Below are 13949 nucleotides of genomic sequence, written 5' to 3'. Positions count from 1 at the left end.
TAGTAGAGATGGGGTTTCACCATGTTGGCCAGGATGGTCTCCATCTCCTGACCTCCTGATCCACCCACCTCAGCCTCCCAAAGTCCTGGGATTACAGGCTTGAGCCAACACGCCTGGCTGGTTTTGGTTTTTTTGAGACAGAGTCTTGCTCTGTTGCCCAGGCTGGAGTGCAGTGGCACAATCTCGGCTCACTGCAACCTCCACTTCCCAGGTTCAGGCGATTCTCCTGCCTCAGTCACCAGAGTAGCAGGGATTACAGACTTGCACCACCACCCTTGGCTAATTTTTGTATTTTTAGTAGAGACGGGGTTTCACCATGTTAGCCAGGTTGGTCTCGAACTCCTGGCCTCAAGTGATCTGCCTGCTCCAGCTTCCCAAAGTGCTAGGATTACAGGCGTGAGCCACTGTGCCCTGCCCCAAAATAGTTCAAAAAATTACGCCGGGCGCAGTGGCTCACGCTTGTAATCCCAGCACTTTGGGAGGCTGAGGCCGGTGGATCATGAGGTCAAGAGATCGAGACCATCCTGGTCAACATGGTGAAACCCCATCTCTACTAAAAATACAAAAATTAGCTGGGCATGGTGGCGCATGCCTGTAGTCCCAGCTACTTGGGAGGCTGAGGCAGAAGAATTGCTTGAACCTGGGAGGCGGAGGTTGCGGTGAGCCGAGATCGCGCCATTGCACTCCAGCCTGGGTAACAAGAGCAAAACTCCGTCTCAAAAAAAAAAAAAAAAAAAAAATTACATGTGTGCGCATATATATATATATATGTACACACACACATATATGCATTTTTGTTTTTGTTGTTGAGACAGTCTTGCTGTCACTAGGCACCAGGCTGGAGTGCAGGGGCACAATCTCGGCTCACTGCAACCTCTGCCTCCCGGGTTCAAGCAATTCTCCTGCCTCAGCCTCCCTAGTAGCTGGGACTACAGGAACATGCCACCATACTCAGCTAATTTTTGTATTTTATTTTTTATTTTTCAAAAAAGAAAGAGAGAAAGAAAAATAAAGAATGAAAGAGAGGAAGAAAGAGGAAGAGGGAGAGAGAACAGAAGTGTTGCTTTACTGCCCAGGCTAGAATGCAGTCTAAAAATGGGTATTGAAAACCTCTTTTATACCAATAATTGTGCTTAATGGAGACAGAAAAAAATGAGGGAAGAAAATAACAAGCAGCCAACCTTTTATTTTTTAGTAGAGACGGGATTTCACCATGTTGTGCAGATGGTCTTGATCTCTTAACCTTGTGAGCCACCCACCTTGGCCTCCCAAAGTGCTGGGATTACAGGTGTGAGCTGTAGCACCCGGACAATAATATATATTTTTTTAAGAGACGAGGTCTCGCTACATTGCCCAGGCTGGAGTGCAGTGGCTATTCACAGGCACAAACACACTACTAGTGATCAGCATGGGAGTTTTGACCTGCTCCGTTTCTGACCTGGGCCGGTTCACCCCTCCTTAGGCAACCTGGTGGTCCCCCACTCCCAGGAGATCACCATATTGATGTCGAACTTAGTGCGGACACCCGATCAGCATAGTGCACTACAGCCCAGAACTTCTGGGCTCAAGCGATCCTCCCACCTCAGCCACCAAAGTAGCTGGGACTATAGGCACACGCCACCACGACTGGCCCAAAACAGTTTTTAAGATTATTTCTGGGCCCTAGAATTTCCTCACAGCCCAACTGATACAAATTCCGATCTGTGAGTTGTTGGTGCAGGTTTGGGTGTACCCCTAAAGCCTGACACTGTGACCCTGGCCAATGGGCAAACTTTACTCCCTGAACATTGACAAGAGAGCTCCAAGCAGCTCCTGGTTTTCTGTAGTGTGGCCAGGGTGGAGGGTAGATGAGGTCAGACAATGACAGAGCTAGCTAGATGGGGAGAACTTGCTGGGTGGTCCTTGTAAGATGGAGGCTTTTACTGAGTGAAATGGGAGGTATTGCAGGATCTTCAGAAGAGAAACATGACCTGACTCCTGATTTGGAAGGAACCTTCTGGCTGCTGTGTAGAGAGGCTGTAATAGGGCAAAGTGGAAGCCACGACACCAGGTGGGACAGTTGCAGGTGAGAGCCAAAGGTGGCTCCCACCAGGATGGCATAGCAGTAGAGGTGTGAGACACAGATCCTGATGTCATTTCTAAGGTAGAGACAGCATGATTTGTTGACAAATTAGATGTAGCATGTAAAAATAGGAAAGGAGTCAGGCAGATTCCAAAGGTCAGGACTAAACAATGGGCAGATGGCGGTGTCACCTGGAGGACCAGCACACTGGCCAGTGGGTAAGGATTCCAAGGATTCCTGTCTCCTATTCCAGTAGGGAGATAGGATGAGGCCAGGCCTTAGGAGGCTCACTGCCTGCAGTACCTAAAGTAGCAGCTGCTCTTAGAGTAACTGTAAGCCAGGCAGGTCAGCTTGAAGGGCCCGGAAGCGAGACTGTCTAAAAATCTCTCATGCAGCCAGGTGCAGTGGCTTACTGGGAGGCAAGGTGGGTGGATCTCCTGTGGTCAGGAGTTCAGGACCAGCCAGGCCAACATGGTGAAATCGTCTCTCTACTAAAAATACAAAAATTAGCTGGGTGAGGTGACAGGTACCTGTAATACCAGCTACTCGGGAGGCTGAGGCAGGCGAATCGCTTAAACCCAAGAGGTAGAGGTTACAGCGAGTCAAGATTGCACCATTGCACTCCAGCCTTGGCAACAAAGGTGAAACTCTGCCTCAAAAAAAAAAAAAAAAAACAAAAAACCAAATTTCAAAAATGTCTACTCTAGTGTATTATATATATAATATTATGTCATCCAACCTAGAATCTCTAACATTAGGGTTAAGGTGGAGTACAGTCTAACTCTTAGCATTAACTCTGATAGGGCTTTACCTTTCACTTTCCTTAATCTTTTTGTATCATATCATTTTCACTGAGACCAAACAATGTCTTATTTACTTTAAAATATTTTATTAGAATTACTTTGATAAAACCAGATACTTGTGTAAGACAAATATAGGAAGTAGAAGCTATCTACCTGAAGTGACCCCAAATTTCAAGCATTCTTCCCCCAGTAAGTTGACAGTTGATCACATAGGGTAATGCAGGAAAGTTTTAAGTTCTTAGGATATGCCCAGCACCAGGCAGAAGATATTCTTTTCGTCAGCAAATTCCTGAAAATTCATAAAGAGAACATTACAACCACATAGGATGCACCAATAAAAAAAGAGACATGCTACATGTCCCTTGTAGCAACACTGATGCAGCTGGAGGCCAGGATCCTCAGTGAATCAATGCAGAACAGAAAACCAGGTAACTATGTTCTCACTTTTAAGTGGGAGCTAAATGTTGGGTATACGTGGGCATACGTCAGACACTGGGAGAGGGAATGGGGCAAAAGTTTAGTAACTGTTGGGTACTACACCTACTACCTGGGTGATGGGGGTAATCCTACCCCAAACCTCAGCATCATACAATACACTCATGTAACAAACTGCCCATGTACCCCCTGAATCTATACTAAAAGTCAAGGCTGGGCATGGTAGCTCATGCCTGTCAATTCCAACGCTTTAGGAAGCCAAAGCAGGAGAATCACTTGAGCCAGGAGTTTGAGACAAGCCTGAGCAACATACTGGGACCCCGTATCTACAAATTATTTTTTTTGAGATGAAGTACTGCTCTGTCGCCCAGGGTGGAGTGCAATGGCATCGTATCAGCTCAATGCAACCTCCACCTCCCGGGTTCAAGCGATTCTCCTGCCTCAGCCTCCCAAATAGCTGGGATTACAGATGCCTGCCACCACTCCCAGCTAATTTTTGTATTTTTAGTAGAGACAGGGTTTTACCATGTTGGTATGGCTGGTCTCCAATACCTGCCCTCAGGTGATCAACCAGCCTCGGCCTCCCAAAGAGCAGGAATTACAGGCATGAGCCACCTAGCCCGTCCTCAAATTAAAAAAAAAAAAATTTAGCTGGGATAGTGATGCATGCCTGTGGCCATCAGCTACTCCAAGGATGAAGTGAGATGAAAGCTTGCACTCAGGTGGTTACAGGTGCAGTGAGCTGTGACTGCACCACTGCACTCCAGCCTAGGTAACAGAGCCAAGACCTCATCTCAAAAAATAGAATAAAATTTGCCAGATGTTACAGCTCACACCTGTAATCCCAGCACTTTGGGAGGCCAAGGTGGGCAGATCACCTGAGGTCAGGAGTTCAAGATCAGCCTGGCCAACATGGTGAAACTCTCTACTAAAAATACAAAAATTAGCTGGGTGTAGCGGCGCGTGCCTGTAATCTGTTACTTGGGCAGCTGAAGCAGGAGAATCACATGAACTTGGGAGGCAGAGGTTGCAATGAGCCAAGATTGCACAGCTGCACTCCAGCCTGGATGACAGAGCGATACAACGTCTCAAACCAAAAAAAAACAAACAAAACAAAACAAAAAAAACCACAAAACATGTTGAGGCCGGCACAGTGGCTCACTGAGGCAGGAGCTGAAGACCAACCTGTACACAAAGTGAGACCCTGTACTCACGAATGGCTTAAGCACCATCTCCTTCCTGCTGTGCTCATGACAGTCAGTTCCTTGGAGATCAGGTTGCTTAAAAATGCGTGGCACCTCCCCGCCACTGCTACTTCTCTGGCCATGCTACAGACCTGCTTCCATCTGCATCTCATGCAATATAAAGTTTCTCGAGGTCTCCCCAGAGGCCAGCCAGATGCTAGCACTACGTTTCATGTATTACATACTGCAGAACCACAGCCAATTAAACCTCATCATAAGTAGCTGACCATAAAAACATGAAGCACAGGGCTGGGTGCGGTGGCTCACGCCTGTAATCTCAGCACTTTGAGAGGCCAAGGCGGTCAGATCACAAGGTCAGGAATCAAGGACCAGCCTGGCCAACATGGTTAAACTCCGGTCTCTACTAAAGAGACAAAAAATTAGTCAAGTGTGGTGGCGGGCACCTGTAATCCGAGCTACTCAGGAGGCTGAGACAGGAGAATTGCCTGAATCTGGGAGGCAGAGGTTGCAGTGAGCCAAGATCGCGCCACTGCACTCCAGTCTGGACACAGTGAAACTGTCTCAAGAGAGAAAAAAAAAAAAAAATGAAGCACATGAGATTCCAGGCAGGATGGAGAGTATTATCAGGTGGTTTCAAAGATCCTCAGAGAAAAGCTCAGAGACTCTCTAACCAGATCATTACCACTCCAACTGAGAGCCAAAATGAAGGACACTCACCATAGCAACGAAGGAGATCAGGCATGGCTCTCCACCTCTCCCAGCCTGAAGGTCAGTCGCAGGAGTCACTATATAGGCGTGATAGCTATACAGCTCATCTCCCCGAAGGGGAAGGCTCCAAACCTTACGCCTTCACTCAGGCTAGTGCAGAATCTCTGTGAAGGGGCATTGTCCCTGGCTGGGGCTTCCAGAGCTCATTCTAACAAGGTGAAAACAAGACAATTTGAAAATAAACAGAATTATGGCCCTCCCATTGGCCCCCTCTTGGATACCCAAGTATCCAGTCCCCTAAGTGAGTCAGAACTTAGTTTTGACATCATGACCAGCATCAGAGACTCTAGTCTGTGAGATCATCATTCCCAATTAGGGAGATCTGGATCAAGGGAAGCCCCTCTGGAAAGAGATCTACCACATTCAAAGAAAGCACAACAGTCCCAATATACAAGGGTCTAACAAATGAGTCCAGGGATGCATTTAGAGAGGGAGAAGTAGAAAGTAATTTAAAACTGCAGAGAACAGCTCCACCGGGAGGCCCCACTGTACTCTCAGTTTACAGTAAAAATGAGTGAAGGAGTCAGGTTATCCAGCCTTCAACAAAAATACGGTAGTTTACTAAAAAGTAAAAACGCAGACTGGAAGCGGTGGCTCACGCCTGTAATTCCAGCACTTTGGGAGGCCGGGGCAAGAGGGTTGCTTGAGCCCAAGTCGAAAGCAGCATGGATAACATGGCAAAAGCCCGTTTCTATTTAAAAAAAAAAAAAAAAAAATTAAAAATTAGGCGGGTGTGGTAGCACGTGCCTGTAGTCCCAGAAGACCGAGGTGAAAGAGAGGACCAGTTGAGCCCGAGAGGCGGATGTTGCAGCGGGCAGCCTGACCAACAGGTGGAAGCCCGGTCTCTACTAAAAACACAAAAATTAGCCGGGCGTGGTGGCGGGCGCCTGTAATCCCAGCTACTCGGGAGGCTGAGGCAGGAGAATCGCTTGAACCCAGGAAGCGGAGGTTGCCGTGAGCTATCATGCCATTGCACTCCAGCCGGGGCGACAAGAGCAAGACTCCTGCCTCAAAAAAAAAAAAAAAAAATGGATACAGGCTAAGGTAATCAGTTGAACCCGGGAACTTAAGGCCGCACTGAACTGTGTTCTTGCCACTGCACTCCAGCCAGGGTGACAGAATGTCTCTTAAAAAAAGTGGGGGGGCGCATAATGCCCATGAACGAAAGCTTGGGAGCAAAGCTTTCCCAAGAGGCACTCAAAAGGCTCTCGCAACTAATACTCACCTTTACTCAAGGATAATACAGCGATGGACGTCTTACAATTCCTAACGGGGAAATGAAACACAAGAACAAAAGATTAACAAGAGATCTTGGCCATGAACTCGCTGAGCCCAGGTCGAGGAATCGTGGACCTAGGGAAAGTCAGAGCGCTGCGGTGATGGCGTCAGCGACACACTCAGAGTCACCTAGGGTCATCATCACTCCCGTCCTCTCCCCGGGCGACTGCCACCCCCATCTCGCATGAGCCTGCTCACCGTTGTGATACTGCGATGAATCAGCAGAGGCTGTGGCGAGGCTAGCCGAGTTCCCCCGGCCACGAGGTAGGTCGGTTCCAAGCAGCGACACTAGAAATTCTTATCTGCAATGTTAGTTCACCCAGCTCGACTGGGGGCCGCGATATACCCGCACGCTGCTTGCTGTGCAAAGGCAGCGCAGGCCGTAGGGATCCCCTGCTCCCCATCACTCGGCAGCTGGGTCTGCAGCAGACGGTATAAAGACAGTATCCATGCCACACTCCCAACGTACGAACCCACCGCGCCAAGAGAACGACAATGGCGGGCGGGCGCTATTTATAACAGCGCCGGGTAGGGGGCCTGACGGTATGGCTGTTTTCTTATCTGCCTGGCTAGACGCGCGGCATTTTCCCATTGTTCGTCCACATAGAAATAAAGCAAAGTGAAAGAAAGACCAGGAAAGTATGTTTCAGACGCTTCTGGACAAATATTGAGAGATACTTTCTGAATTTTGAAAAACAGAAAACAGGAATCTGCCTGACCAGGCGGAAGAAAGTCCCCGGCACCAGCCGGCCCGCCCCACCCGGACGCTGCTACTCCGCGGCTTCCCAGCAGCCGAAGATCAGTTAATGACCCTGGGACTCCTCCCCAGCGCGCAGCTGCTGCAGTTTACGGTCCAGCTTTCTGAAGACGCCGCCCTCCGTCCCCACAGCGAAACCTGAATTCGCCTCCCAGCTGGAGCTCGCAGACTGTCAGGCACCTTAAGCTTCAATTAAACAAAACAAAAAAACCAAAAACACAAAAGCCAGGCCCGGCGTTGATAGGTCATGTCTGTAATCCCCACACTTTGGGTAGGCCTAGGCCAGAAGACCACTTGAGGCCAGGAGTACAAGACCACCCTGGGCATATGGTGACACCCAACCCTGTCTCTGTTTATAATTTTTAAAAATAAATAAATAGGCCGGGCGAGGTGGCTCATGCCTGTAATCCCAGCACTTTGGGAGGCCGAGGCGGATGGATCACGAAGTCAGGAGATGGAGACCAACCTAACAGGTGAAACGTCGTCTCTACTGAAAATTTAAAAAATAAATAAATAAAATAACCAGGCGCAGTGGCAAGTGCCTGTAATCGCAGCTACTCAGGAGGCTGAGGCGGGAGAATCGCTTCAACCTGGAGGGCGGGGGTTGCTGTCAGCCGAGATAACCCCACTGCATTCCAGCCTGGGCGACAATGCAAGATTCTGTCTCTAAATAAATAAATAAATAACAGCATTTTTGAAACTCATAAATCATTTCAAATCCCACCTTCCTGGCCCTTTTCCTATCCCCCTCATTTATTTTTATTCATTTATTTTTTTTCTTTTTTTTTTTTTTTTAGTGGTCTTCTTTGACTCCAATCCCTCTCATTTATAAACGCACATCATGTTTGGTGATGTGTATCGGTGTATCTTCATCTTTTAAAAATGAGTCTCCTGGCCGGGCGCGGTGGCTCAAGCCTGTAATCCCAGCACTTTGGGAGGCCGAGGCGGGTGGATCACGAGGTCAAGAGATCGAGACCATCCTGGTCAACATGGTGAAACCCCATCTCTACTAAAAAAATACAAAAAATCAGCTGGGCATGGTGGCACGTGCCTGTAATCCCAGCTACTCAGGAGGCTGAGGCAGGAGAATTGCCTGAACCCGGGAGGCAGAGGTTGCGGTGAGCCGAGATCGCGCCATTGCACTCCAGCCTGGGTAACATGAGTGAAACTCCGTCTCAAAAAAAAAAAAAAAAAAAAAAAAATGAGTCTCCTTGTTCGAGACCAGCCTTACCAACATGGTGAAACCCATCTCTATCAAAAATACAAAAATTAGGTGGGAGTGGATTCTCCTACCTCAGCCTCCCGAGTAGCTGGGATTACAGGCACTGGCCACCACACCAGCTAATTTTTGTATTTTAGTAGAGATGGGTTTTCAACATGTTGGGCAGGCTGGTTTTGAGCTTGTAACCTCAAGTGATCCTCCCGCCTTGACCTCCCAAAGTGCTTGGATTATAGGTGTGAGCCACTGTGGCCAGCCCAGTTTAGTGGTTTTCTCAACATTGGCAGCACATTACAAACACCTGGATGGCTTTAAATATGTACATTGCCTACTTTTAGATTCTGAATTGGCCTGGGAGAGGCCTGGCATCGGTGTATTTTTAGCATCCCTTAATGGTTTTATTGTTCCATTAGGGTGGAGAGCCATGCTTGAAGCTAAAGTATTTATTCCCTCTACTCCCTGGCAGGTATACCAAAAAAAAAAAAAAAAAAAAAAAAAATTAGCCAGCCATGGTGGCATATGCAGTCCCAGCTACTCAGGAGGCTAAGGATCAGTTGAGACCAGGAGGTTGAAGCTGCCGTGAGCAGCACTGCACTCCAATCTGGGCAACAGAGTGAGAACCTGTCTCAAAGGAAAAAAAAAATGTACAGAAAGCCCTAATTCCTCCTGTTTTGGCAGTTAAACTGCCTTTACTAACTGCTATGATCAGAGGCTTTACTTCATCTTTTTTATGAATAAAACAGGCCTTTAAGAATTGGCTCATGACTCACAGTTCGAAAAAAAAGAATTGGCTCAAAGGGCAGGCACGATGGGTTATGCCGGCAATCCCAGCACTTTAAAAGGCTGAGGCGGGCGGATCACCTGAGGTCAGGTGTTCAAGACCAGCCTCTCCAACATGGCAAAACACCATCTCTACTAAAAATACAAAAAATTAGCCAGCTGTGGTGGCAGGCACCTATAATCCCAGCTACTCTGGAGGCTGAGGCAGGAGAATCACTTGAACCCAGGAACAGAGGTTGCAGCGAGCCAGGATTGCGCCATTGCACTCCAGCATAGGCAACAAAAGCAAAACTCCATCTCAAAAAAAAAAAAAAAGAATTGGCCCAAAAACCAAAGAAACTTACTATATTCCTTTTCTTTTATACACTTTCAAGGAGGATTTCCAGTATTATGTCATCCCTAAAACATTTGATTTTCCTAAATGGTAAGGATTTACACAAAGGTGCAACATGGGACTTTAACCATTTTATTTATTTCTGTTTTTTGAGATAGTCTTGCTGTGTCGCCCAGGCTGGAGTGCGGTGGCAGGATCTTGACTCACTGCAACCTCCACCTCCAGGGTTCAAGCGATTCTCCTGTCTCAGCCTCCTGAGTAGCTGGGAATACAGGTATGTGCCATCATGGCCCACTAATTTTTGTAGCAAAGAGCTGCTATTTTTGTAGAGACAGGGTTTCACCAGGTTGGCCAGGCTGGTCTCGAACTCCTAACCTTAGGTGATCCACCTGCCCTGCCTCGGCCTCCCAAAGTGCTGGGATTACAGGTGTTGAGCTACCATGCCCGGCCTGATTTTAGAGTAGATATCTCCAGGCTCAGTTTTGGGGAGAAAGTGTTAAGGACACTTAACTGATATATCAGGAAGAACCTCTTCAGGAAAGGCTTCTGTGGGAGGACAGCTCATTACCAGAATCTTCCCCCTTTTATGCTATGCAGCTTTTTTCTCCTTTCCTCATAATTAAATTTGCTATTTTTTATAGCATCCATGAAAAAGGACAAAGAGGCTACTGTTTGTAAAATCTGAGGTAAAACCATCATTTAGAACCAGACAGGAACTACTAAATGCCAACAATATTCAGGCAGTGGGAAAAAAATCTTTGGCTCCCAAACTGTCATTTGTTGCTCTCTAATTTGACCCTGGATGCAGTTCAAATGACCACTTCCATATGCTAAATTGTCAAAAAGGTTTTAGAATACCTAATGTAGAGGGAAATACAATGAGGATTACAGAGTTGATGCAAAGAACCTGGCTCATCTTTCCTTTACTGCCATAGCCCCAAACTCTCACTCCTCCAGACTCTTACTTAAAATAAGTACACCTAGGGTGACCATAGCTGAAAATGTTAGTCTACCTCACAAGTTCTGCTCAAAACAATCTTAGAACTTTTCTTTTTTTTGAGACAGAATTTCGCTCTTGTTAACCAGGCTGGAGTGCAATGGTTGGATCTCAGCTCCCTTGCAACCTCCGCCTCCCAGGCTCAAGCAATTCTCCTGTCTTAGCCTTCTGAGTAGCTAGGATTACAGGCTCATGCAACCACACCCAGATAATTTTTGTATTTTTAGTAGGACGGACTTTTATCATATTGGTCAGGGTGGTCTCAAATGCCTGACCTCAGGTAATCCATCTGCCTCAGCCTCCCAAAATGCTGGGATTACAGGCATGAGCCACTGTGCCCGGCTATCTTAGAACTTTTGAAGCAAGACCATTCAGACAAAATGCTTTATTTTAAAAGGAGGCAACAAAAGCTAAGTTAGCCTAAATAATTTGACTTGGTCATCCAAGTTGGGATTTGCAGAGCCGTGGTGTGAACCTGTATTTCATTGTTGCTGTTTTGCCCACCCCTCGAATTTTATTTTATTTTATTTTTTTATTTTTTATTTATTTTTTTTTTTGAGACGGAGTTTCGCTCTTGTTACCCAGGCTGGAGTGCAATGGCGCGATCTCGGCTCACCGCAACCTCCGCCTCCCGGGTTCAGGCAATTCTCCTGCCTCAGCCTCCTGAGTAGCTGGGATTACAGGCATGTGCCACCATGCCCAGCTAATTTTTTGTATTTTTGGTACAGACAGGGTTTCACCATGTTGACCAGGATGGTCTCGATCTCTTGACCTCGTGATCCACCCGCCTCGGCCTCCCAAAGTGCTGGGATTACAGGCTTGAGCCACCGCGCCCGGCCGAATTTTATTTTTATTATTTTTTGAGACAGTGTTACTCTGTCACCCAGGCTGCAGTGCAGTGGTTCGATCTTGGCTCACAGCAACTTCCACCTCCCAGGTTCAAGCAATTCTCCTGCCTCAGCCTCCCTAGTGCTGGGATTATAGGCACCCACCACCGTGCCCAGCTAATTTTATTTTATTTTTATAAAGATGGGGTTTCGCCGTGTTGGCCAAGCTGGTCTTGAACTCCTGATCTCAAGTGATCCACCCGACTCAGCCTCCCTAAATGCTGGGATTATAGGCATGAGCTGCCGGGCCCAGCCCATTTTATTTGATTTTAAAACTCTTTTAGTAAATTGACAAACCTTAGTTGTATATATTTAAGAGGTGCAAAGTGATATTATCTCTGAACACAATATGCAGTAATTAAATCAAGGTAATTAACATATCACTTCAAATATTTTTGTGATAAGCGCACTTGAAATTTTGAAATATATGGGCCAAGCGAGGTGCTTCATGCCTGTAATCCCAGCACTTTGGGAAGCCCAGGTGGGTGGATCATGAGGTCAGGAGTTCAAGATGAGCCTGGCCAAGATGGTGAAACCCCGTCTGTACTAAAAATACAAAAATTAGCTGGGCATAGTGTCAGGTGCCTATAATCCCAGCTACTCTGGAGGCTGAGGCAGAGAATTGTTTGAACCCAGGAGGCAAAGGTTGTAGTGAGCTGAGATCTCACTACTACACTCCAGCCTGGGCAACAGAGACTGTCTCAAAAAAAAGGAAAAAAATATATATACACAACACACTATTAACTATGTTCACCATACCATCCAATAGATACTCCTCCCCACAAAAACAAAAATAGGCCAGCACAGTGGCTTACGCCTATAATCCCAGTAATTTGGGAGGCATAGGCAAGGGAATAGCTTGAGAAAAAAAGTTCGAGACCAACCTGGTCAACAGAGCGAGACTTGGTATCTACCAAAAAAAAAAAAAAAAAAAAAGCCGAGTATGGTGGCACATGCTTGTAGACCCAACTACTCAGGAGGCTAAGATGGGAGGATTGCTTGAACCCAGGAGTTCAATACTACAGTGAGCTCTACTGTACTGTAAGCCTGGGAGACAAAAGCAATATTCCATTAAAAAAAATACAACGTATTCTGTCTGAGGCTTTATTCTCCTTGCACAACATCTTCGCATTCCCCTATCCCACAGCCTCTTGGTAACCACCACTTCTCCACTTCTGAGTTTTACTGTTTAGATTCCACATTTAAATGAATATGAGCTGAGGTCAGGTGATGGAGACCATCCTAATAGAGTGAAACCCTGACTCTACTAAAAATGCAAAATACTAGCCAGGCATGGTGGTGGGCACCCGTAGTCCCAACTACTGGGGGTGGGGTGGGGGGGTGGGCTGAGGCAGGAGAATCACTTTAACATGGGAGGCAGAGGTTGCAGTGAGCAAAGATTGCACCACTGTACTGTAGCCTGGGCGACAGAGCAAGACTCCATCTAAAAAAAAAAAAAAAAAAAAAAAAAAAAAGAAAAGAAAAGAAAAGTGAGCATCTTTTTATGGACTCTACTCACTACGTGCAGGAGGGAGAGAAATCGACCATGATCCCCTCTCAGCATCACCCCTTCCCTTCCCACTCCAGTTAACCCACATCAGCCACCCCTCCAACACCCTTCGGCAGGTGCCACCCCTACTTTTCCCTGAAACAAGCCCCTCTCTAATCAAAACGGGCACCTGCAATTTCTCTTAAAAAAAAAAACAAAAAACCCACAATTGTCCTAACAAAAATATTTGTCGCCCTAATTCTTACATGTATAACTTTCTTCAGAAGTACTCTCATTTTCAGACTATATGGAATTCACACATGATGCCTCCCCAAATATCCATTATCCCCCATATCAACAGACAAGAACAAGTTTAACATTTTATTTTTCATATTTAAGTAAACAAATTATAAAAACAACATTCTCAGCCTTTGCAGTGTCTTTGCAAAGCAAAGAAACAATCGTACAGAAGGTGGCAGTGTTGATTCATTTGAGGGGAACAAAACAACTTTACAGTACCAACTTACATTAAATGCAAAGAATTCTAATGAACATATTGGTTGTACTACAAAAATAATGAAGCCAGCTAATTACCATCAGATTACAACTTAACTTTGCAAAAAAGTGAAGCAGCAAAGAGCTGAAACAGAAAAGACAGGAAAACAGCAGCAAAGTCCTTGAGTCCAAACGGTTCACGTCAAAGACAAAAATACTAGGAGAAACAAAGGCCCCTAATCCACCTCCTCAATGGTGGGGCCTGACCCAGACCCTCCCTTGGGACCTTGAGCCCCAAAGCCCCCAGGCCCGGGACCACCTGCACCCTGGTACAGTCCACTGATGATGGGGTTACACACCTGCTCCAGCTCCTTCCTCTTGTGCTCAAATTCATCCTTCTCAGCCAGGGTGTTGGCGTCCAGCCACGAGATGACCTCCTG

At 46.6% G+C, this 13949-nt stretch overlaps 2 non-coding genes and 1 pseudogene across 3 annotated transcripts in view; all 3 read right to left on the bottom strand.

Moving 5' to 3' along the window:
- Positions 1 to 2929: 2929 nt before the first annotated feature.
- LOC116543466 overlaps positions 2930 to 13949 on the bottom strand; it is an 11763-nt pseudogene continuing 743 nt past the window's right edge. Inside the window, exons 2-5 of the transcript XR_004265585.1 lie at positions 13796 to 13946; positions 6750 to 7060; positions 5223 to 5415; positions 2930 to 3154 (exon numbers count right to left, since the gene is read on the bottom strand). The product of XR_004265585.1 is annotated as an uncharacterized LOC116543466 (transcript). The remainder of the gene's footprint in view (positions 3155 to 5222; positions 5416 to 6749; positions 7061 to 13795; positions 13947 to 13949) is intronic.
- LOC116543516 lies at positions 5517 to 5583 on the bottom strand. Its single transcript, XR_004265598.1, has one exon. It is a non-coding gene; the product is annotated as a small nucleolar RNA SNORD52 (small nucleolar RNA).
- Positions 6635 to 6697, bottom strand: LOC116543517. The gene has a single exon (XR_004265599.1). It is a non-coding gene; the product is annotated as a small nucleolar RNA SNORD48 (small nucleolar RNA).

This window comes from Sapajus apella, unplaced genomic scaffold, assembly GCF_009761245.1.
Source record: "Sapajus apella isolate SASKATOON/1434 unplaced genomic scaffold, GSC_monkey_1.0 scaffold188, whole genome shotgun sequence".
NCBI classification, from domain to species: domain Eukaryota; kingdom Metazoa; phylum Chordata; class Mammalia; order Primates; family Cebidae; genus Sapajus; species Sapajus apella.
This window is presented reverse-complemented; position numbering and strand designations above follow the sequence as displayed.